The sequence below is a fragment of the Condylura cristata genome, unplaced genomic scaffold, assembly GCF_000260355.1.
Source record: "Condylura cristata isolate star-nosed mole 26May11 unplaced genomic scaffold, ConCri1.0 scaffold00006, whole genome shotgun sequence".
NCBI lineage: Eukaryota > Metazoa > Chordata > Mammalia > Eulipotyphla > Talpidae > Condylura > Condylura cristata.
This window is the reverse complement of record NW_004567107.1, coordinates 43,687,187-43,710,162: the sequence shown is the minus strand read 5'-3', so window position 1 is coordinate 43,710,162 and position 22,976 is coordinate 43,687,187. Positions and strand designations below refer to the sequence as shown.

General features: G+C 36.3%; 1 protein-coding gene across 2 annotated transcripts in view; it reads right to left on the bottom strand.

Annotated features, from left to right (window-relative positions):
* IL33 (interleukin 33) overlaps nt 1-21,572 on the bottom strand; it is a 33,549-nt gene extending 11,977 nt beyond the window's left edge. For both annotated transcript variants that reach the window (XM_012721307.1, XM_012721308.1), the window contains exon 1: nt 21,542-21,572. The gene's annotated coding sequence lies outside the window, so the exon portion shown is untranslated. The remainder of the gene's footprint in view (nt 1-21,541) is intronic.
* Nucleotides 21,573-22,976: the final 1,404 nt, after the last annotated feature.

Sequence of the window (22,976 nt, the reverse complement as noted above, 5' to 3'; positions counted from 1 at the left end):
TCTGGCCTGTACCCCAGTTCTGTATGCACAAATAAAGAAATCTTAAAAAAAAAAAAAAAAAAGCTTCTAACCCAGTATGGGAGGGAACATTGAGTTCTTGGTTTAGAGGACTTATTGGAAGATAAATTTTATTCAAATATACTGAAATTTTAAATTTTATTGCCTAGGTTGAACTAGGATTACATGGAGTGATTCTATATATTGTGGATGCCACCAACAAAATTCTTCAATAGTAGGTCAGTTAAAAACTTCCAATTCTGCCCTGCTAGTGAATATTATTTTCCCAAGGGTCTGAATATTATTGTCACAGAATTTGAAAACCTCAGATTGATCCTTATCTTTTTCCTCTGATTCTATCATCTTCATTGATCATAAACACTTATAAACAGAGATTCTGACACACCATTTCACTCAATCCCTAATTCTACAGCACCTCACTGGTGGCACAGGAGTTAAGTCTCAGCACTATTAAGCTATTAGCAGCCACTGCAGCATGAGTTCAGTCCCCAGCCAGGAAGGTAACCCACATGGCATAGCCTATCTCTCCTGTCTATCAGATCCACCTGTTCTGCTCTCTTCTCTGTCTTTGGTGAATTCTCTCAGTTTCCTGCACCTAAGGCCTATACCTCAGCTCTTGAATAAATAAAATAAATTTAAGAATAAAAAAGATCATGACTAAAAACAACCCTCCCACCCCAACTCTACAGATGAGTAGTCAGGGTTATAAAAGCAAAACAGAGACCAGAATCTAGTCTTCCAACTTCCATCTTTATGCCAGAGCTTCCCTACCCTATCTTCTCTACCCACTTCACTCCAATCCCTGCCAAATATAGGAAGAAATAATCACAACTGGAAATTTAACTTCAAATGCTCAGCCAGTTGTCCAACTTTTTTTAAATAATAAATTTCTGAATATGGTAGTTACTTTGCAACCAAGATATATGAAATAGGGCTGTTCAGTAACCCTATTTCAGATACTGTTTAAACTGTACAGAAAATAGTTTAGATAGCATGCACATAGTAGGTGTCAGGTAACACTTTACTGATAAATATAATGTACATTTTTGGACTTGTTTGTTTTTTCTCTTTCATCTACAGATTTTTAGGACCCAGGAAAAAAATCCAGACATAAAATAGTCCTGGACTTTAAAAAAAAAAGACACATTTTCAAATAAACCTGGGAAATATTTTATTTTATTTCCTACTTCTTAGGAAGTCAGAAATCACATTTGCATAATAAAGGTGTTGCTAGTTATTGAAGAATGATAGGTACCTTTCTTTAATTAATTATTTTCAGTAATTATTTGATCTTGTAACCTTCCCACCCTATCTATAAATACCACCATGGAAATTTGAGAGAACACATTTTAGAGGAACTCTAGTCTTTACCAATGTTAGCTTTTGGAGACAAGGTAAATAAGAAACTGAAATAGCATATTTATAATGCAGTCAATGGAAAATGTCAGCTGCTGTAGTAAAGAATCACATAAATCAAAATCATAACATATATTCTAATTCTATTTTGAAAACAAGGCAGTTTCTTTGAACAATCTATACAAATTTTAACCAAAAATATGATCGTTTTCCAGGCTGAAATGTACTCTTTACTCTCCTATTTTTAAGTCAGAAATGTTTCAGAACACATGGCAGCATAAATACCACCGGTTCTTTTTTGCTGCTTTTTCTAGTTGCATGACACATATTCTCACACACTGGTTATAATACTCACCTAACTTGTAATTGTGAAGGACTGATCTCAAATGATGAAGTTTCCTGTTGTCAACACTTATAGTTGTTAATTAGTTACATTCCAACTTTACTTATATATACACAGTCACTTGGATTAAGCAAGAATCAATGACAGCTTTTGATGAATAAAGCAGTGCAAATAGAATTTGTGAATGGATTAGAATGTGTGGGAACATATCATATTCTCAGCCACAACCTAAAGAGCTTTTAGATTATTTTAGCTGTAGCATTTTCAATGAATTATACTTAGTTAATCATTAATTTTAATAAAACCTCTGACATGGATTCTAGATAGTGTTCATTACTCAATACTAGATAGTGTTTATTACTCAATACTGAGCACACAGGTTAACTCTCTTTTTCTACAGATAGTTGAAACCTTTTTAAGCAATTTTTTTACAGGTTGTAAAAATGAAACATATGCACCTAGAAAATGTATAAATGACAGGAAAGTATATGTGGTATAGATCCTGACATTCTTTTTCCAATGCAGAAATACTATGCATATCTATTTTTATATTGAGTCATAGTGCAAATATTATTTTGTAATCTTCTTTTTAAAAATTTTTGAATTAATACTACCTCATGAACATTTTCCCCTGGAAGATTCATTCTTTTACAGAAAGCATTATTTATAGCTTTCAATTACATAAATATACTACAACTAATCTTTTACTGAGTAACACTTTGTTTCTGGTTTGTTTGTTTGTTTTTCCTTTCTCTAGATTTTTCTCCCCTAACATTACCATTGTTGCAACTGATGACTATGTGTTTTGTGAATCTTGGTAACAATGATAAGTTCATTGGTCACACAAGTTTCTAGTAGTGGGACTGATGGATTAAAGGGTACATGTATCTTTTAATTTGATAGACATTACCCAATACTCTTCTGAAATTTTTTATTGATTCCTAAAATTTTTTAAAGGATCTAGTTTGGGGTCTTTTTCTCCATTGACTTAGCAGCAATGGGTGCCATCACCTTTAAAATTTTTGCCTTTCAAAGAATGAAGGCATCATACTCCTAGATTTCAAACTATACTACAAAACCTTATAATATTTACAACAGCATGGGACTGGAATAAACACAGACACACAAACCAATGGAACAGATTCAGCAAATATTGTGGTCATAATTGATCAGGGATTCTGCATTCTATCAGCATTATTTCAGGGGACACTGTATGAAAAATTTCACTTCACTTTGTCATGTTATTTATATATGATCAACTGGAAAATCATTCATTGAATCCCTAATCATTCATATGTCAAGCAGTGCCCTTTGATTTATAATTTCTCTCTTTTGGAAAGGATGCCCTTTCTCCTATAGTCTTATAATAAGAAAAAAGAAATAGAAAAAAAGAATACCCTTGATAATGTTAAGTTGACTATAAGTCTTTCTTTCCTTATTGCGAATTGTGCTTTCAGAATAAATTCATTAATCAGAATAAATTCATTGATTTCCTGTAAGGAGAAATTAAATTAAAATGTAGAGTTCATTGGAAATTTTTATGAAAAAAATGGGTTTTCATTATTGAAATTTGGATGATACAGAAAGTAAAAAGTTCAACCTTTGATACTTAGAAAGCAGTTAACCTACCTGAATCCCCCAAGTCACAAATGATGCTAGATTTGTATCTATACTATGTTTTCTGCCCTCCTGTAGTTTACAAGTTTGCTTTCTTTTGGAGAAATAGATGGTGAGTAAATAGTCATACAAATGGGTTGTGAGTGGTGGTGAACAAGAATTAGGCTGGTGAAGAATCTAAAGAAACAGAGTGATCCTAAGACAATGTGGTGGCATTGAAGGTGGCATTTAAGCTGTATACAAAAGGTGCAAGGAATATATGAAAGGGGAGAAACAGAGAGTGCATTCTGGGCAGAGAAAACTCCAGAAATTCCATATATACCAGCAATAGATCTGCTAGGCACTTACCCAAAGAACATGAAAAGTCTAATATGAAAAGGCCTATATACTCCTATGTTCATGGCAACACTGCTCACAAAGTCAAGGAACCAACCTCTGTGCTCATCAGTGTATAAGTGGATAAAGAAATTGTGGAAACATACTCACTGGAATACTATTCAACTGTTTAAAAAGATTTTAAAGGACTAGGGAAAAGACAAAACCTGCAAGCGTACCTAAGACCTGAAGCATACATTGAAGAGTAGGAAGGGGCAAGACAAGTCAAAACAGGGGAAGGAAAAGCATAAGGGTGATGGATCCTGAGTGCTATGGATGTGGGAGAACAATGGGGATGACAACTGAGGGGAGAAATCAAATAATGTCCAAAATCAAAAACAAAGTAAGAAAATCATTCATTACTTAATGAATGATTACTTAATTTAAAAGCAAACAAATAAATAAAAATAAAAAGATTTTTAAAAGTGCCTTTTGGGACAAAATGGATGGACTGTGTAGTGATTAAACTAAGAGAAATAAGTCAAAGAGTGAAACACAAGTATCAGATGGTTTCTGTGTAATATAAGTAACCAAAAAGCATAGACTGGTAAAATACAGCCAAAAACAAATCTTAAGCTTTGTGGAAAACATACTGGTTACCAGAGGGATCGGAGAGGGAGAAGATGATAGGAGAAAAGGACATGGTATTGGCATAGGAGGTTTGGTGGAGGGTGCATGAAACTTGTGCACAAATGGAGGAGTAAAAATGTAATCCCAATGTTATATAACATGTAAATGACTAACAAATTTAATGAAAAGAGAAAGTTTCCCTAAGAACTCATAACTCATACCATGCCTTCCTTCCTTTTACATGAGGATTTGCCAGATTTCTTTATAGACTGCTTCCTCTAGAAGAAATGTTCTACTTTAAATGGCATGTTTGAACTTTCAGAATAGTAGTGAGTGGGGAAGTGATTCAATTAGGTGAGAAAAATGCTGCTTGTTGTTGGGCAAATGTCAGCCTCTCCTTCCACATCACATATTCCAATCATCATGAAGAAGGAAATGAAACCACTACACCCAAGAGAATAGAGGGTAAGTGTGAACACTTTCCCTTATCATTCTCTCCTTTTTGTTTCCTTGAAAAATCTCCTAGAATTACTTATATGGTATTAACAAGCTTAGTCATACTCTTATTTCCTTTCCTTGCTACCAGCCACTACCAGTTATGGGAGAGAGGGACTACCTTTTCCAAAACCCAACATTGGGTTTGTATGGTCCCACCATACCTTATAGATCTTTTTGCCTAGGTAAGGGTATTCAAGCTTGATGAAACAGTGAATGGGACTTAATGCGTAGGAACTTACTTTTGCCTCCTTCTATCAAAGTTCCCATGAAATAAGAGAAAGAATCAGATTTGATTTCAAATGCTAATTCTGCTACTTATTAGCTATGTGGCCTTTGACAAGACTCTTAATCTCTCAAAGACTCCTTTTCCTCACTTTAAGATAGAGACAATTTTACTCAAATACCAGGATCATGGTCGTAATGAGAAGAAATATAAGTAAAACATCTGACCCACAGAAGATGCACAAGACACTGGAATAGCACCATTGTCAATACCACCAGTACTACTATTATTAAGAATTTAAACTAATGCAAACTCGTTGCTGATTTCATTCCTCTCCTCTTATTGTCCATTTCTTCCTTACAAAGCAGTCAGTACAATACTTAAAAACCAAGTCATAGCCTACATAATTTAAGAGCCTTCTTAAGCTATCTCCCTATTGTATGTTGAATAAAATCTAAGATCCTTGCCATAGCCTCCAGAATGTAGGTTCCTCTGGCATCTGTCCCTTTCCATCTCCAGCCCCATTATATTATATTCTCCCCATTGCCTGAGATGCTCTACCCTAAATAGTTCTCTCAGTTTCCAAAACACTGCATATTCTGTCCACTTTCCACAGAGGCTGCACCAACTTGCATGCACTCATGGATGAGGGTTCCTTTTTATCCACATCCTTACCAACATTTGTTGTTTTCTATTCTTTTTATAACTTTCTTTTACATTCTCAAGTAAATAACACCTAGCATTTGTAAAGCTCTTCTGTGCTTTCCAAAAGCAGTCTAACAGTTTCCCTGTATGCAGTCTTATACAATTCTTTTTTTTTAAAGATTTATTTATTTATGCATATAGAACTGGGGTACATGCCAGAGGTGCAGGGTGGTGAGAGGCTTCACCCGAGACAGTGGGGAGCAGAACAGGCAGATCAAGGAAACACACTGCTGAGGGGAGCAGCAGGCGGGCCAGGAGAGGTCTGTCACACCATGTGGTCACCTCCTGGGCAAGCGGGGATTGAACTCATGCTGAAGTGGCTTTAGCTTCTCAGTGCTGTGCTTTAATCCGCTGCGCCACCAGGGAGGGCCCCAATTCTTTTCTTTTTTTTAAAAGACTCATTTTATTTATTCATGTGTATAATAGCTGGGGTGTAGTCTAGAGGTTTAGGGAGTGAGAGGATTCATCAGAGACAGAGTGAGGAGCAGAACAGTCAGATTGACTGACATATACTGCTGAGGGGAGCAGCGGGCAAGACAGGAGAGGTCTGTTGTGCTCTGTGGGTCAGCTCTCTGGTGCAGTGGCTGGAGATAGCTTGATAATACTGAGACTTAACCCCCTGTACCACCAGGGAGGCCCTCCAATTATTTTTCATGAACTAATGTCAGCTGCATCTTCCACCTTTTTAACCTAACTCCCCACCCAATACCATAAAACATTTTAGATACACTGGACTGCTTACTGTTCAATTCACCATGTACTTGCATAGTTCCATACCTTTGCACAAGCTGTTCCTTTAAAAAAAAAAAAAAAAAGATTATTTATTTATTTATACATGCAAGAACTGGTGTACAGGCCAGAGGTGCAGGGGTGAGAGGATTCACCTCCCTCGCTGGGGACCACACTAATGCTGCAGTGGCTATAGATAGCTTCATAGTGCTATGCTTTAACCAGTTGCACCACCAGGAAGGGCCATGCAAGCTGTTCCTTTTGCTACAGATGTCTCTTCTCACTTGCCTAGGAAACCATTTAACCTTACAGCTCAATGCTAAAATTTTTGCCTTTCACAATCCAGCAGTATTTACTGGCTTCATTGCTTACCTACTTATTGTAGCCAATCCTATTTGTTTTCCTATCTCTTCCATTAAACTGCTAGTTTCCTGAGAGGAAGGGCTGTACCTTTGTTAGCTTAGTTTCCCAAGCAACAATCCATAGCAGGCACTCAGTAAATATTATGTACTTTGTATCTGTCCTTGCTAAAATTCCTACATAGGAAAGGAAAATATCATCCACTGGACAGATATGGAGACTTGTCCAAATCACAAAGATCTGCTGAGTGGTGGAGCTCTAACTGTGGGTTGAACTGTGTGTAATTGGCACATTTTCACCTACCAAATAACATTGTTATATGACTCTGTCTAATACTGTCTAAATCATCTGATTCAGGGTCAGGGCTTTTTCAAAGTTATTTAAGGGAGTGACCAAACATCTTGAATCATTCAGTTTAATGTATTGTTCTACTCCCCTCCAGCAGGCCTCTTACCTCACATACTAACAGCTATGTGCTAGGCCAAGTCTTCAGTGATTTCTGGAAAAGGAGAGGTATAATGACCTCCCATTACCAAGCTTAGAGCCAGAATTTACTCCCTCCCTACAGGTCAGGTCTCTGTTTTCTTTATTTCAAAAATCAAGGGAGTATATGAAAGCCAGGGCTTTCATATGCTTAGACTCTCTTTCCTGTGTTTCAGTACAAGCTCCCAGTTTAGTCCCCTCTTTCTCTCCTTCCTGGGCCTGCTTTTATACCAGCATCTACAACAGACCCGAGCTCACATCAAAGATGCCATCCTTGGAAAATGTTTCAACCCTGTGCCTACTCTTGTATTGCATTAAACTTACAACAGAGAGAATGAAATGGAATCCAAAAGGGAGAATTCAGAAATTTGGAATCATGACCTAGTCTCAGGTCATCTGAAATATTGGTAAGCCATGGATTTGGCTCATTTTTGGTGGGGTTCTCATTTTTATGCATTCAGAGTAATAGCTAGAAGAAAACAATATATGGGACAAAAACATATAGGCCTTTGGTTTTATTATAAATCTGATATTTAGAGTTGAAATAACTTTTTGTTAAAAAAATATTTTTAGGGCCCTCCCTGGTGGCTCAATGGGTTAGGATCCCCATGGCATAGCAGACTTCTGTCTCGTTCACTGCTTCCCTCAGCAGGTTACTTCGTTGATCTGCCTATTCTGCTCCCCACTCTGTCTCTGGTGAACCTTCTCACTGCTCTGGGCCTCTGGCCTGTACCCCGGTTCTATATGCATAAATAAATAAATATTTTTAAAAGTTTTTAACTTAAACTGGACAAATAATACACAAATTATAAATACTGTAAAATTCAGAGTATGAAAAACCAATAAGTATGTGGAGTAAAAGTAATAGTTCAGCTATTTTTATAATTGTAGTGTTTACTATGTAATAAATACTGTACTAAGTACTTTACCTCTTTAAATCAGTCAATGCTTATAGCAATCTTATCTGTGGAAAGAGGTGGTCCTATTATTTTCCCTGTTTTACAGATGAAGAAATCAAAGCATAGAAATCAATAATTTTCCCTAAGTTTCTTGTCTAAAATCCCAAGCAAACATTTTCAGGATTCAAGAGGTGCTCTAGGAAAAGAGTTGAGCAACCAAACCTAATGGGTTTCATGTCTTCCTCTCTACCCACACTTTCAGCCTTACCCCCAGAGCAGAAACTGCTTATCAACACTGAGATTCTTCTTAAAGCCATGCTACTAAGGAAACAAGATTAAAAGCTTGAAAATACGGCATGGATCCATGCCACCTAGATTATTTGACTGTGAAAGAGAGTGAGATTGATACCCAGTGCATATACTGTCAGGTGTCACCTAACTATTGAATAGATTTGGCAGCATCATAAGGAGAAATCATTATACTTTGTGATTAGAAGAGGGAGTTTTCAAATTTTTAAGGAAGTACACTCCTTTTTTGAAAAAGAGCTCTTCAAGATTGAAAAAATTAATTTTAAAATATAAATATTAAATATTGTTTGCATGTTTGAATGTATATTTGCTTATTATACATTAATTAATCAGAGACTTCTGTTTTCAGCATAAAAAACAGTGTTAGTTACTATAGTTACCATGAGCAATCTTCCTAAAAAAATTAAAATGCTGAGGTCCTCCCTAGTGGTGCAGCAGGCACTACAAGGGAGGCATCTGCTTCAGAGCATGTTTAATCCCTGCCATGGAGGTGACCCACATGGTGCAGCAGACCTTTCCTGACCCACCTGCTGCTCCCTTCAGCACTGTACTTCACCAACCTGCCTGTTCTGCTCCCCACTCTGTCTCTGTTGAATCCTCTCATTGCCTCTGTGCCCCTGGCCTGTACCCCTGTTCTGTCTGTATAAATCTTTAAAAAAAATATGAAATGTTGAAAGAAATATTTTAAAAATATTTTCAAACTTATTGTTGAACTGGCATGAATATAAAAAAGGTGTAGACTCCAGAATACTGGGAAACAAGCAAATTTGGCTTTTTCCTAAATGCAACTGTTAAAATACTAGAGACAATGTGGACAAATACATGAAATGTAGGTGCCAGGAGATAAAACCCAGAATTTGCCTATGATGGGGATTCCAGGAAGAAACTGCTGCATAAACCTGGACATTCAAAGGTCTACACTTTCAATGTAAGGGTAACTGAGGAAAATAGATGCAATCTGCAGAAAGGAAGAGCTAGGAAATTTGTCTCAACTATGGCACTTGATGGAAGGAAATTTCTGGGGATTTGTTTCCCTATGAAAAGTCATCCCCCGCTTAAGTTTGCCATCTGAACTCACACACTTTGTGCTTCCAAAAATCAGGAGTAGAGAACTAAATATAAAGTAGTTTTAGAGTGCTAGTGTCTCAAGACAAATGGGAAAAGGAAACACAAGTCTCATCTTGACTGACTCAGCTGCAGCCCAAGTCATAATGTATTCATAACTTTTTTTTCCTCAGGCCTATGAATAGTTTGTAATTAATATCTACAAAACAACAAGAATATTAGACACCATGGTGCAAGCCAATGGATGGAACAGACCTAAGAAACCAACCCTCAAAAGCTGCATGTATTAGAATAATCAGAACTGATATATAAAACTGATTCCAATGTGTGGGTAGATTGTAAACATGAACAAAGGACAACTAATTTGAAAGATAACAAACAAAATATCAAAAGATGAAAAATATATTATTGAAATTAAAGCTATGTGACTTGATTAAACAATAGATTAGACACAGGTGAAAATGTATATGAAGATATTCCTTGCAAATACAGTTCAAATGCACATAGAGGTAGGAAATATGAAAAAAGGAGGGTGCATGAAGGGACTTGGAAGACAGAAATAATTTAATGTGTGCTTATTTGGAATTTTAGAAAAAGATGGTAGCACAGAGAAGAAACAATGTTTGAAGATATAATGACTGAGAACTTTCAAGAATTATTGAAAAATTCCATTCCTCAGATCCTTAAATCTCAATGAATCCCAAATACGTTGGGAGGAAGGAAATGAAGGAGGAAGGGAAGCAGAAAAGAAAGAAGGGAAGCAGAAAGGGAGGGAAGGAAACAGGTTTTGACATGTTAACTATGAAATTTCGTAACATTAAAAAAGAGAGAAGGGGTCTCCCTGGAGGTCAAGGGATTAAGTCTCAATGCTATTACCACTGTGATGTGAGTTCAATCCCCAGCCAGATAGCTGAACTACATATAGCGCAGCAGACCTCTCCTATCTTGCCTACTGCTCTCCTTACCAGTGGATTTCAGTAGATCCACTTGCTCTGCTTCAGTAGATCCACCTGTTCTGCTCCCCATTCTGTCTCTGGTTAATCCTTTCACAACTCACACCTCTGGCTTACACCCCAGTTCATCTATGCAAAAAAAGTAAATCTTTAAAAAATAATAAGATTGTAGTGTAGGTCAGTGAAGACTATGAAACTATTTAGATGAACAAATAAGAAAATTTTGGCTAGACTCATGGATGGATGTTTTAATTTGGGCCCCAGAACCTACAAAATTAATCTCAGATGTTTGGAGAACCACTTAATACCCCCCAAAATTGCAGAGCTTGACTAAAACACTTTACAGATAAGAAGTGACAATAAGAACAGGTGTTACTCAAAATCAAGTACCTAGTGAGTTGGTATGTGTTGGAACCAGGACTTAAAATCAGGACTTCCAACTTACAGAGCTGTAACTGTCACTGTTCTTTATCTATGGGTACTATTTCTTTAAAATATTCAACAACAAGGCCCTCCCTGATGGCACAACAGGTTAGGATGCAGCACTGCAAGCGTGGCAGCTACTTCATTGCGAGTTCAGTCCCTGGCCCCGGAGGTGACCCACATGGAGCTGCAGACCTCTCCTGGCCTGCCTACTGCTCCCCTCAGCAGTGTACTTCATTGATCTGCCTGCTCTGCTCCCCACTCTGTCTCTGGTGAATCCTCTCACTGCTCCTGCTCACTGGCCTGTACCCCAGTTCTGAATGCATAAAAAAAATAAATATTTTTTAAAAATCAGTATTAAAAAAAAATATTCAACAACAAAGAAAAATAAAGTACAAGGTTGGCCCCAGTTTATCAGGGAACTTTTTGATACATTGCATGTATGGACTTTAATAAGTGTTTTAATAACATTCTTATACAAAGTAACGTCCCATCTCTAGGAACCAAAGCTGCTCACTTTTTTGATAGGAAGTAAGGGAACACAATCTCGACTTGTTTCCTAAACAATGTGAATGTAGAATGAGAAAGATTTGGAAGATGTGATTAAAACTGAGTCATTCTGCACAGAATTTATTGGAGATGAGAAAAGGGGGGGGGGATTTCTTTGCTAAGTTCACTAGGTGCCAAGCCACAGAACATGTATATTCCTGTATTATTAGGTCACAGATCAACACTCAAAACTTGGAATAAAATAAAATTAGTTTTGCATCAAAAATGTATGAGCCCTGGCACATTAATATTTCTGGATCTTACCTAATTCTCCACAAACATATGCCAGCAATTCTGAGTGCTTCTAGAACTAGCAACAATATAAGCAAAACTGATTGCTTAACTAAAGAACTTGCCTTCTCCTGTTATTATTGACTAAAAAGAGTTTCCAGGGGCAAAGCTTAAAAGAATTGCCTATTTCCACAATTCCAAATCCATCAAGGATATGGTTTTTTGAGAAGTATCCTGCATTATTTCAGGTAACTTGCTGTTTTTTAAGGTGAAATTTTTAGGTAGGTAAAGCCTTGGCTCTTGAAGCTCATCGTGAAATCAGTTTGGATTGTTGAACTTGTCAGTTTGGATTATTATTTTTTAAAGATTTATTTACTTATACATACAGAACTGGTACAGGAGAGAAGTGCAGGGGTGATGAGAGGATTCACCATAGTCAGAATAGGGAGCAGAACAGGCAGACTAACGAAGTACACTGCTGAAGGGAGCAGATCGTGAGATAGGAGAGGTCCGTTGCACCATGTGGGTCACCTCCAAGGGTAGGGGATCAAACTCACACCTAAATGGCCATGGCTAGCTTGCAGTGCTTTGTTTTAACCCACTCGCCACCAGGGAGGGCCCCAGTTTGAATTATTTTTAATAAGCAGGCTGGATTTGGGGTATGGTACATTTTTCTAAAACATAAAATAGTGATAGATTTATTTCAGATATATTTTTGAGGCCAGTAAAATTATACCTGCTTTCCATTTTCAGATACTTCCAGATACTTCTGGAATTGATCCTGGGAGCTAAGGGGTTCATTTTAGGGTAAATGAAGGTATAAGAGAAATTTTCTAAAAGGATGAGCCAGATGTTTAAACATCTAAAAGTTAGGAGTAAGAAGAGTCATCTTAAAATAGCAATGGTGGTAATAAAATATGCACTGGTAGAAGGTAAATGTATCATCCCTGCCTTAAATATATAAAGTACTTTGCTTTGTCTGAATTTTCTATTTTCAGGCTCCTGACATCCAACAAGAAGATAATAGTTTTTGTGCCAAAAAGACAAAACTAACCAATCAGCCTTTAATAATTTGGTGTTACATGTAAAGTCTTTATGATCAAATGCTTATAATAAATTACACAGCAAGTGCTATTAAACTGTATAATTTGACCAATGTTTTATTAAGAAAATTAATGAGGTTGGGTGGTTATCTGATAGTCAACAATAACTTGACTAATTTTTTTAAGTTTTTGTATTCAAAGTCTATAAAACAAAGTCTATAAAAGCCCAATTTGTGACTGTAATCACCAAGAGAATAATCTTTATTAAAATTTCCACTATTGTAAAACATTTACAAAGAGTAATTATTTATTATTTTTTCTAAAATCCAAATGCAATATGGTGGTTCATTTTACTAATGTTTTCTGTTCCCATTAATGTTACCTGTGACTGTGACATAAAGATGGGGTGCATCAGCTCTACAACTATAAACTTAAGGAAAATAAGCTTAATAACTTTAATCTGGGGAAATTACTGTTTAATAACTTAAATCTGGGTAAATTACTGTACTGGTTACCCTAAACCAATATAACACTTTTATAGAAAAAGTAAAGAAAATGCATACATTAAAGTTCTAAGAGGCCCATAATAACTAAAATATGGAAGATAAAAAATATCAGTATTTGCAAGAATTTTAGATATCTGGAGATTTTTAGACATATATGGTTTTTAGACATACATACATGACATACATGAGTGCTATATCCACTTTGAAAAGTAATTCAGTGAGAGAAGCTGAAGCCACTTGCGCATGAGTTCGATTCCCGCCTGCCCTGGAGGTGACCACATGGCATGGCAGACCTCTCCTGACCCGCCCGCTGCTCCCCTCAGCAGTGTGCTTCGTCGATCTGCCTGTTCTGCTCCCCGCTCTGTCTCTGGTGAAGCCTCTCACCACCCCTGAGCCTCTGGCCTGTACCCCAGTTCTGTATGCACAAATAATAAATCTTTAAAAAAAAAAAAAGAAAAAAGAAAAGTAATTCAGTGATACCCACTGAATCTGAATATATGTATACCTTTGGCTTAGAGATTCTACTTGAAGGTATATATTCAATGGAAAAGCATAAAAATGTTTACCCAAGGACCTATAAAGGAATGTTCTTAGCAGTTCTAGTCATTAAATACCTATAAAGGAAATTAGGAAACTAGGAAACAACACAAATGTCTATCTATATTCTAACAGGATAATTTGTGTAATTAATGATATATACATGAATATATGATAAACCCACATCTCATACTGATTGGTGAAAGACTGAAATTTTTCCTCTAATATCTGGTACCAGATAAGAAAATCCACTTTCACCACTACTGTTCAACATATTTTAAGTTCTGACTAGAGCATCTAGGCAAGAGAGAGGAATAAAAGGAATACAAATTGGTAAAGAAGTAAAGTTATCACTTTCCAAAAGATATGATAGTATACATAAAAAAATAAAGACACCATTGAAAACTAGTATAAATAATAAATCAGTACAGTAAGTTTACAAGCTATAATACCAATATTCAAAAATATATTGTGTTCCTATATGTAGGCAATGAGCTAAAAGAGAAGAAATCAAGGAGACAATCCCATTAAATCCCATTAACATGAATTAAATGCATAATAATAAGCAGATAGAGTGGCATATAACAAAATTATGACATTATTAAAAGAAATAGAAGAACACACTTTACGTCTACAAAAAAAACGAAAGATAACCCTTGCTCATGGATTGGAAAAACTAGCATTGCTAAAATGGCCAAAACCTGAAGCCATAAATGGATTCAATGAAATCTTTCTTCAATATTTCAATGGCATACTTCAAAGAAATAGACCAAAGATGACTGAAATTTATTCAGAACCACAACAGATCCTAAATAACCAAAGAAATTCTTAGAAAAAAAAAAAGTAGAGCAACAGAGGTTTCACACTCCTCTACTTCATACTACAAAGCTATAGTAACCAACAATACAGTGTTAGAATAAAACACAGAGACCAATGTAATAGATTTGAGAGCCCAGAAGTACATGCACATTTACATGGCAGTTAACTTATAAGAAAGAAGTCAGGAGAATACAATCGAGAAAAATGTTTTTCACCAGTTACACTGGGAAAACTGGAAGTCACATGCAAAGGAATAAAATTAAATCACTCACTCAACTATGCACAAAAATTCTTAGTGTTTTACAACTTCTGTTCCCGGACACTTATTGTTTCCATACTTGGCTATTGTAAATAGAGATTCCATGAAAATATATCTCTTCAAATTAGTGTTTTCGCATTCTTGGATATTTTGTCATCAGATACATGATGTAAAAATACTCTCTTTTGGTAGGGTGCTTTTTTTTTTTTTAAGATTTATTTATTTGTGCATACAGAACTGTGGTACAAGCCAGAGGTGCAGAGGCGGTGAGAGGACTCACCAGAGACAGAGTGGGGAGCAGAACAGGCAGATTGACAAAGTACACTGCTGAGGGGAGCAGCGGGTGGGTCCGGGCAGGTCTGCAGCCCCATGTGGCTCATCTCTGGGGCAGGGATCGAGCTCACACTGAAGTGGCTGCGGCTAGCTTATAGTGCTGCATCCTAACCCGCTTCACCACCAAAAAGCATAAAGGACTTTTTGTGCCAAATTGTGACTATATTGCTCACAATAATTCCCACCCCGCTGGGAGTGCAACATGGAAGTTGCTGGCAGATGTGGCTTTTAAGAAAAAATAGCCTCAGAGCTGGAGCTCTCCTGCTACATTATAGAATTGTACATTCTGCATTATAGCATGTAGGCTTAGTGAGGAAAAAACCTTCCTTTTTTGAATTAGTGATTGCAGCTTGTTTGTATTACCACTAATAAAGATCTTAACACAGGAGGGGAAGGGGGAAAGCACTAGAAACTGTTTTGTAATCAAAATTTTATGTCAAGTTACCTTTTCAGAAGCTAATTTTAAATATGTTTTCATAATATGTACATGTTTCTTGTCAGAGACTACACTTATAGGTAGCATAACTTTTACAGAACTGTTTGCTGTGTTTGGGATATGCCTACCAAGTGGTGACAGAATTACTTGCCAGGTTGTTAAAAGATCTTTAAAGCTCTAGATAGTCTGTATCTTCATTGTCATATTTCCCCAAATTAGCTGCTACAATTCATAGCTAGGATGAGAATCCTTCCCAATACTGGTATTCAGTTGGCACAATCCATGTGGTTGGTGCTATTCTCATTTATATCTGTTCATGCCACGTCGCTATTAAACATTTTTAATATCACCCCTGAATAGGCCACGAGATTTTCCTTCACATCCAAATGGCTGCCCTGCTCGCATGTGGCATCATGTAAAAGATATTCAATTTGATTATTATAAGACATTAATAAATTAAAATTATGATTATTTTCTACTCACAGATATGAGAGTTTCTATCCATTGGCCTGAATAAACTAAGTCACAATCCATGCCCTGAATATTTAGTTCTCATTAACGTTTAAACATAGCTGCCTTGTAGAGCAATCAAAAAATATAACTCAAAGGTTTGGAATCTTGTCCACCATGGTATGGTAAGCCTTTGTCTCCCATCATATCTGCTTCATGGGCTACTCTAGCTCTTCCCCAATTACTGACTTTATCTATATGTGACATTCTAAATAAGCTCAACCTTGGTTACTTGTTATATAGGTTTGAAGTGAAAATTACTCAAGTGGAAAGACTGTGCTAAAACACCATTGTTCTTCTCAAGATAAGACTTAGTCATTTTTCTCCTTTGGATATATATGACCAAATTGTGAGTGCAATGATATAGGATATCAGAATATAATTGATGTTTATTTCTTTGCCAGGAAGGAGGACTTGCATATGTAACAAGTTCAGAAATTATCTGAACCTAACAATGACCCACAACCCTAGCGGTTACTAGTCGCTGCATTGTCTGCCTAGGTAGACCCAGGGAGTGTAAACCCAAATGCCCTTTTAGGAGCACTTGTCACAAATGGCTGGGATATCTCGTTACCCTACTATAGAGGTTATCAAGTTCACCTCACACAAATGGCTGGGGGAAGAAATTGGATGCTGCCAAAATAATGGACTTTATTTAACTTTATTTTTTTAATGAATTAAGAAACCCAAGAACTTATAAATGATATTTTTCCCCAATGGGCACATCACAATGCAAATGGCCTTAATGTTTATAAATGCTGAGACTGATCTCAATGACCTCATATTACCAAAGAGAAATCCTTCCACTTGACATAATGAAAGATAATAATTGAGCAGCCAACCATGAGCATTACATCTCATGTCCCAGCATGGCAGTCTCCAAACTCTCTTAGCAAAAAAGCTTATATGCCTTTGAGTTAACAATATCTAAGTTATTCTATTAAACAACCACCAAATAGTAGTAGTTACTGTTATCATTTCACAAACCACGTCACTTAATTAAATCACAAGCCATATGACACAAAATCAGAGTGTGCAAAAATATGCACTGTCTTTGATAAAGTATTACTTATGCATTTAAGCAATGTGGATCTAATACAAGTCATAGTGAAAGGATAAAAAGGAAGCTGAAGAGTGACTGTTAGTACCTGTGTTTCTGGCTGAGGCTTTTAAAAAAGATTTCAAAGCAGTATTATTCAAGGAAGTGTAATAGTATTACTACTACTAGTTTACCAATATGAAGCAATCATTCTGACTGCTGATTAAGTGTTATTTAAACAAAGTTATTAAAGAGTCTTAAACAATTAATACATAACATGTATAAAAGGTAATAGAAAAATAAAATTTCAGGAAGGAAAAATTTTGGAAGTAATAAATTCAAATTAGAGCAAAATTCATGTTTGGATATAATAAGGCCACAAATCAAAGAACACAGGGGAAAGGCATATGCTCTAGTTGTTTTTTTTAAAAGATTTTATTTATTTATTTTTGCGTAGAAGAACTAGGGTGTAGGCCAGAGGTGCGGGGAGGGGGACGGGGGGGGGTGAGAGTATTCTCCAGAGACAGAGTGGGTATCAGAATAGACAGATATTTCTACTGAAATATATTGCTGCAGGGAGCAGTAGGCAATACAGGAGAAGGCTGCTCCCTAATGTGGGTCAGCTCCCAGGCTGGGGATCCAACTGAGGTCATCAAAGTGGTAGGCTCTGAGACTTAACCCATTGTCCCCAGGGAAGCCCTGCTCTCTTTCAAAAAAAAAAAAAAAAATGAACTGCTTATATAACATTTCTTAAACAACTGCCAGTGACAGAGTCCGTGGGTTAAGAAGTTATAGAAGTTGAAATGTAAACACAGAGATTTATAAAAATGAAATTCTGCTTGATACTTTTTTAAGAGGCATCTTGAATCTTTGCCAGGAATTCTAAGAGCAATGAAAACATTTTTACAAAATTGTGTAAGGTCTCAGATGCAATGGTATTGCTAGGAGAAATTATGATGATCCCATGAGCTTTTCAAAGTGAAGGGGAGCTAGTGTACTGGTGTATTGATTAAAAGCAAAGCATCCTGCCAAGTTTATGGGTGGGCCCCTCTTGATTCTGGCAACAGTAATAAAAATAACAAAACCAAGTTACTTAAGAGTGGTAATTGGCAGGAACCCTTCCTCTCAGATGGCAAGGAACACAGCGGTAAAGAAAGTAGCTGGGAGTTTCAGTATTGTCTCACTAATATTTCATGTTTGAAAATGATGGAAATTTTAAATAAAAAATTACTTCACAAGGAAGATTAGAGATGCAATAAATTATATTGCTTAGAATTTGTTTTTGCTTTCTGGTTCTTTTTTCTCCTTGGGTCTTGACTCTGGATTTCAATATCCCCATCTTTTTAATTTTATAAATGGAGAAGATAACGTTTATCTTACAAAGGTCCTTCAAGTATTAAATGAGGTAATATAGTGAAAATTATTCACATTTAGTAAAGTTTAGTAACTAACAGATACCTTTATTGAATGTTTCTGACTTTACCTTGAGAAAGCACCACAACACCTGTGTAAGGTAGGTGATTTTTGTTGTTATTTCATTTTTGTATTGTTTCACATTTTACAACAGAGAAAAAAATTCAGGCTCAGGAAAGTTGATCCAAAACCCAAAATTGATCCAAGATCCAAAATCACACAGCTATTCAATGGCAGATGTTGGGTGAATTTGAAGCAGGTCTGACTTGGTGTGTGTTTGTTTTTGGTTTTTGGTTTTTTTTTTTTACTGTTAAGCTGTAGTGCATTCCTCAGCCAAAACAAAAACATTCACAGATATAGCATGAACTACCAACAATAACAAGGGCGTGTGACAGAGAGGTAGTACTGGGAAGAAGAGCCCTGAGCGCCTTATTCCTCCATTACTGCCCAGAACAATTACTGCCCTCTAAGGCAGTGTCACTTAAAAAATTCTTTTGAATCTGCATTACAGATGTCAGCATCAGTTAACCCAGAGGAAAACCTGAAGAGATTAGAGGATCTATCACAATTTCTGGAAGCCCTTCAATAGTTTCTTTTTGTTGTTGGGTTGTTTTTGTGTGGGGAGGGGAGGGAAGGGAGGAGAAGGAGGATGGAATTAAGTTTTTCACTGCTGTTTAAGGAGGTTATTTTTGACCTCCTTAATATTTTCAATATTTTTAAATGTCACTACTAGAAACAGACATGTGAAGGAGAACTCTGAAATTCTTGATTCCCACTGTATTTGCCAACATTTCAATTCATTGAATAAAAGATACATTGATTTTGGCATAGTCACACATATATATCTCCAAAAACAACTCAATGCTATTATTGGTTGAAGCTGAGAGTAGAAAATTTAGAGTAGTTTTCACAAAGTTGAAAACCAGAAGTGAGGGGAAGAATGATTAATGAGTATTTAAACTGGTGATGGAAGTTTTCAGAAATCAGAGGTGGGATCAGACAGTTTTATCTGTCCTTATAGAAAACCAACCCAACCACTATATAAGGACATCCGTTGCTCTGTTAATAGGTAGAGATTGTTCTAAGACTGCCCACCTGTGTCTATGCAGGTGTCTTTTTTTCCTAATGAACCTGACCTTTTAAAATGCAACCTTTGCCTGTTTTGTCTATGAAAATGTATTCTTTGTCTTTTTCCTTAATAAAATTGTTGGATGCTGCTGAACAGGAACTGCTGAAATCATTCTCAGGAATGGGAAGAACTCAAGGATCCCACTCACCAAACCCCAATGTTATTATATGTAGTGGCATAAAAATTCCCAGATGTATATTGTTTCATTCCCCCCAATGCTGCCCTTTCTGCAGTACTTCCTGGTACTGATTTAATTGTACAAGCAAGTCTCCCATAGAGACCTTGTTCTATGAGATTTACGACATAAACCTGCCTTCATGTTTATGCTCTTCTTCCCTCAATGCTGCCTCCCAACACCATCACCATAGTATTTTTCCTGTAACAATTGAATTTCTTCCTAGAACAGAACTTTACAACTGATGCATGTGCATATTCCCTGAAGTTGGTTGCAAGCTGCTTCTTTAACCCTGTACAAATCCCAGCCTGAAATGGCAACTCCCATTTCACAGTCTCTTCCCTTACTTTCAGTCCTATTTCAACCCTTAGGTAAAAGTTGTCCCTTAGAATTTTTTCTCTATATAAAGGGGAAGGGGTGAAACGTACATTCTGGCTGAATATATTGTATATTAAACAGGATGGGGAAACAGAAAATCTAGGCCAACACATTGCTGTGAAAATATGTCATCCAGCCAACAGACCAGATTGTTAGGGACTCAAGATCCTTTTATAGAAGAATGAAGAAAATGTGGAACTTGAACTGTAGGGAGTGGTGCCTCTGCTGAGTTTTTCACCATTTAAAGATATTTCCCAGCTGTGTGATTTGGCTCAAGCACCTCAAACTTTAGGAAATAGAGGGTTCTGATGTTTTCTGAATGCAGAGCTGTGCCTTTTTAGAGATGAAATTAAAAGAGGAATATAAAATATTCAAAAGATAAATGTGAGATGCAATAGGTAGGAATGTTGGCAACAGCACAGGATCAAGATGACATACAGGGGTGATCAAGCTGTACCACAGTGCTGAGGAAGAAATGAGTCAGGAAGATCCAGAAACATATAGTCCTGGTTACTCTAGTCTCAAATCAAATTTCAAATACCTGGGATCAATTATTGTGCAGCTATACTTTTCGATTTTGTGTCATTTTCTTTATCAAAATAGTCGTGTGTGGAAAAGAGATAGCAGAGAAAAGGTCAAGGAGAAAAAAGACCACCACAAATCAGCAAGACATAAAGAGAATAAGGCAATCTTTAAAAGACTCTAAATGAGTAATGTTACAAAACTAACAAAGCTTTGATTTTACCCTTTTAGATATCAATTCCTTATTTTTTTATGAATGGCTTATTTTTGAACAAATAATTTTGAGAACCTCCCAGTTCTTCTACTTGTCCCATTTTTCTCAGAAGCCACTTTAAAACAACTATGTATAGATTTGTCTTAGGTAAGCATAAAATAGAATAATATAAATTTTATTTAATAATATAAATTTAATAATTATTAATAAATAAATATTAATTATTCAATAATATAAATTTTATATTTCGAAATATAAAATATATCAATCAATTACATGCCTTATTCTTATATTGATTAATCTTAGAAATTTATTAATAATTTTGAAATGTAAAATGAAATGTTAAACAATTCATAAAAAATAAGGAATTGATATCTAAATTTTAAGTAGCAACTACCATGAACTTCTACTGGCATAATGATAACAAACTAACCAAATTCTTTATAGACATAGATAAAAAAATTCTCTCTTATTTTGTAAAACCTGACTAAAAATCTACAGACACTTTATTTTCATTCTTACCTTGTGATCTTGTTTCGATGTCTCTTAAAAAACTTCAGCTCTGTGTACAGAGAGCTTGCAGACTATTTATTACCCAAGGTTTGGCAGATAATCAAGTTGTAGGAGGGAGTGTCTGAGCCATAGATGTTAGCAGTTTTCAATTACATGTAAAGAGCCAATAAAGTCATGATTCCATCAACATCTAAAATTTACTCTTTCTTCCCTCTCCCATTCTGTATCTTAAAATTTAATCTAAATATTATGGATTTTTATGTTCTGTATTTTTAAATTTCCAGCTCACACCAGAATCCATCTAACTTGCACCTTCTTCATCCTTACCTCTATCTCTTCCTCTTTGCCCACAAATTTTAACTTGGTTCTCCTCAAAGGTGAACTTCAGCTTCAGCACTGTTCCTATTGAGATTCTCTTGTCATTTATATTTTCACTTTTGGACATGGCTTCTTCATTTATAACTTTCACTAAGAGGTCAGTTTATTCTTCCAAAACCTTTATATATAGGGTTACCCCCCTGTATATATTGCACATCAGCTATACATTGCTTATCTGCTAATAAAAGTCCTCAGACACCCTAGATACCTTAACGTGCCTGACCTGCCTCTCTGTTCCCCAAGGTTCCACTGTTTTTCCATTCATTCCTAAATCTCACAGAAGATACAGCTTTTTGTTACAAAAGTAAATCCTGTGTTATAGATCCCATTTCTCTCTACCTTATGAGAAATATTGTTTCTAATTCTCATCTTTCCATCTTTTTTTTGTTGTTGTTGCTGTTATCCACAATAGAAAGGGGTGAAGAAATGCCTTTAAAAAACTTAGGTTTTCAGACATGCTAAAGACAAAATTTTAATTAATAGTCACCATCATAGAACCCAATATCGCAACAAGGCTGTTTCCACTGGGTCATAGAAAAGTCAACTACAAAGTCTACTTCTGCTGTAGAAGGAATTAAAAGAAGTCAATTAGAGAACATAAACCCAGGCAGTGAGGCTGCACCTCTCTGACCCAGTGTGCAATTATTCACCAGGGTCAGCAACCAAACACTCCAAGGACAACCACCAGAGCCACGTTAGGGGCAGACAGGAAATGGAGTAACTTTCCTACTCAGGGTGTGTTTGCTTTTCTACAACTCTGCCCTGATCAAATAAATTTTAAAAATGTGAGAAATAAACACGTGAAGATTCCAGTAAATGATAGCAAAACCAAAAAGAAAAAAGGAGGGTGGGGGGAATGGAATTAAGGGAATCAGTACCTCAACCCACCACCTTCCCAACCTTAAATACTCTGCCTCTCCCTGGCAGAACCTCATCAGGAGACAGAAAGCAAGGGAGCAAGAGTACCCTGCCATACAGAGAGTAGTCAGAAGGGCAAAGGTCTTTCACAAGCTTAAACCTGTACAATCTCTGCTTCTTATTAGCATGATTAAATCTCCTCTCTTTA